General features: G+C 34.8%; 1 pseudogene; it reads left to right on the forward strand.

The window, feature by feature from the left end:
• LOC107083198 overlaps nt 1-3,377 on the forward strand; it is a 69,438-nt pseudogene that overhangs the window by 1,775 nt on the left and 64,286 nt on the right.

Raw genomic sequence — 3,377 nt, forward strand, 5'->3', positions numbered from 1 at the left:
AGCAGAACAGCATTTGAGTGCATTTGAGTGCAGCCACAGTGGATTTTTATTTGATTTTTAATAAGAAGTTTCTGCGTTTAAGTTTCAAAAATGGAAAACAAAAGAAAATAATCCATGTAGGGTTTGTCTTTTGGATTTCTTCTTCAAAAATATAATAACCGCATTGTTACAGGAGCAAGGAATGCAACAAAGTACAGTCTGGGAATAAGTAAAAGCCACTGATATAAAAAAATATCTAACAACACAGTCATTCAAGGTAACTTATACAAATAAGTTTGGGACTAACAAAAGTAGCACTATTGGCAAATACATTCACTCATGTGTCTATCAATTTCATGGCAACATCTGAATGCTTCCTGAGCTTTAGCTCCAACTTTAGTGAACTACACTGGTCAGGCTGTTTTCCCAGAGCAACTCAAGTCTGATTGCTGTTGGAATCAAATAAATTCTTGCAGGTTTTTACTTTTGATCTTCGCCTTTTCTTTTCACAATTAAGCTAGGAGACACACAGTTACAGAATTCAGTTGCTTCGGTTGTTGATTAATTACACACATGTACAATGATATAATCACATGATGGCTTTATGGTATATATACAAATAAACTGAGCAAAAACAAAGATTAAAGGATGAAAATAACTGGCAACGAAAATACTTCACCAAGAGGCTTTTTGGATATAAATGAAAAAAACAGGTTTACGTACCTTTAAGTAAAAGTAAAAAGTACTGTATAGTAAAAGTAATCCTAAAAGTATTCTTCTCTAAAAGTTATTTAAGTAAATGTTACCCCTGACAAACAAGTGGTCAGTCTCAGCAGCTTCATCTTGCAACAAACCCTGCCTGCATTCAGAGCAGAGGGGAGATCGATCATGTTTCCCCATTGAAAAAAAGGTGTCACCTGCTTAAAGCTGCAGTTGATCCAGCGCTGGTTAATATGATGTCAATTTCATTTCTAATATAATTTTTCCGGTTGTTGTTTTTTTTTCTTTAAATGTGTTGTATTAGAAATAAAGTTGTCATTTATTCATTTCATCCACTGTGTGCACCTTTGCTAACTGACTTTTGCTTTGGTTTTATAATGTAACACAATCTGTCCATGTAGTTTCAGTTGAGGTAAAGCATCAGTGAATACTGGGAGATCATGTTATGTGCGTAAAGTTTAGTTTTAAAATATATTTAGTGTTTTTAATCACTTTTAGGCTTGCAGTTATTTACATTTCTCTTTCTTCTTCAACCTTGATCAAAACATAACCAAATGCAAAAGCTAGTGACTTGTAGCACATTTTAGGACAACCAGTAGCAGCTTTCCTTGCAAAAATTCAGATTTGGGGTCAGTAAGAACTTTCACTGAATCAAGTAAACAAAGGGTGAAGATCACATCAAATCCAGTGCAAAAAAATCCAGGTTCCAACCTGAAACTGACTTCACCAGTTAGGCCAGCATGGCGCTAGTTTGAATGTCAACTCTTGTAATCAGCCTGAAGTTTCAACATGTAGCTAACTCTGGAGGAGGAGGAGGCAGAGAAGGGGAAAGGGGATTCACCTTAAGTTGTATTTAATGTAGGCTAAATTGTTAGTATGGCATGCAACTTTTTTATTTATTGGGTCAGGTTTCTTATGCATGCATTAATAAGAGGCAAAGCTTACACCTTCTTTAAGAGGGGAGGAGATAAATCAGATTCCAAAGTTTCTTCTGTCTTTCATCTTCGTAGGATAAGTTATGAATTAGATTTTTAATGTTAGCCTATTGAGCATACCGACACATTTGTACATTTCTCTTCATGTGATGCCATTTAATTGAGCACAGCCATTAGATACAGCCATTACACTTTTCTGCTTGATATTGCATAGGGAAAATGATCTCTGATAGTATCTTTGCAATCTCATGAGGCAAAGATGTATCTTAATGACCTCGGTGAATGTGCTATAAGAGCCGCAGAACACTTCTTTTAGTTAGTAGCAGTTACTAGGTTTGTACTTTTCACCAGGAATAAGTTTCGTTACAAAAGGAGCTTTGATAATTGCCATGACCCACAAATATGCTAAGTCATAACCTGACCAAGCAAGTTGTTATCTACAGCTGGGAAAGGCGAACGTGTGGCTCGCCTCTCCCTTCTGTGTTTCTAACACTATTTTACTGATCCGTCAAGATTTTAATTTCAATGCTGTTTATAGATCATTTCCTTTTGTCTTCTCAATGCCATTTATTTTAAGCAAAGACAGCAGATGTTCAGCTTAATCGCTCTTTTTTCATTTTAAACGGAGGATTACTATCATAGTAAAATCAGAAAGTTTTACCATCTCATGACTATTTGTGAAAGGAAACTTGAAAAAAAAGTTCTGATTAGGAGGTTTTCCAAAGTTTAATTGCTAGATAATTTTCAAATTTGCTTTTACAAAACATGTTCAGTTTGCAACAAAATGGAAAGAAATTCACTCCATCAGGGATATGTGTCAGGAGTCATTTTGATATTGTGTTTGTGAAGCAACAAGGGGTAAACAGCCAGAAACTGTACTGTAGTGTTACAAATATATTACTAAAGTAAAAGTAAAAAGTAGAGAGCAGCAAAAGTATCCCAGAAGTATATTTAGTTCAAAAAGTTACTCAAGTAAATGTAACTGGGTACCGCCCACCTCTGCTGGAATCAGGAATTGCAAAGCTAAAATAAAATATAAAGAGGAGCAGAGAACATTTCAATCTAAATAGAAATAATTGTATATTATATGGAAGAAATAAGAAACCCATCTGTTTGTTGTTCCAATCAATGTCACATTTTAAAGTTCAGATCTACAACAATGTTTTTTGCAGCTTGGTCTAAAGACAAGAAAGAAGCACCGCCCTCGGTCATGATGCTAAGGACATTTTGTGGCTTCAGTTTTTTTCTTTGCATATACAAAATCATTTGAGAATTAAGATGATCTGAAATCAAAATATTATATGTTTGGGTTTTTGTTGTGCAATATTTTGTGCAGCTTATGGAGCTGCAGCTGGAGTTAATTTTTTCTCCTGTTGCTGATCTGGTTGGTAACGGGTGATCTAGAACTAGACACAAGCTCTAATGATTACTGATACAAAAAACACAAAGAACGACAAAAATAAACACCTAAGTAAAGAACACATATATAAAAATAAATAAATAAAAATTATTTCTGTACTATAAAGCTGTCAGAGCACAACAACATGATGACTTCCAGTGTTTGGCTAACAGTGTTAGCCAAACACTGGAATGTATTAAGTTTTTTTTTTTTTTTTCATTATTTCTACAAGCCACTTGATGTTTTAAGTGTTAATCCTTCATTGTCCCTTAATTGGGTTAAAGTTAGAATGGCAGTCTGTGGGAGCGTATGGTGCTTGAAGTCAGAACTTCGGGGATCCAAGC

The sequence above is a fragment of the Cyprinodon variegatus genome, unplaced genomic scaffold (genome assembly GCF_000732505.1).
Source record: "Cyprinodon variegatus isolate N-32 unplaced genomic scaffold, C_variegatus-1.0 Scaffold70, whole genome shotgun sequence".
Lineage (NCBI taxonomy): Eukaryota > Metazoa > Chordata > Actinopteri > Cyprinodontiformes > Cyprinodontidae > Cyprinodon > Cyprinodon variegatus.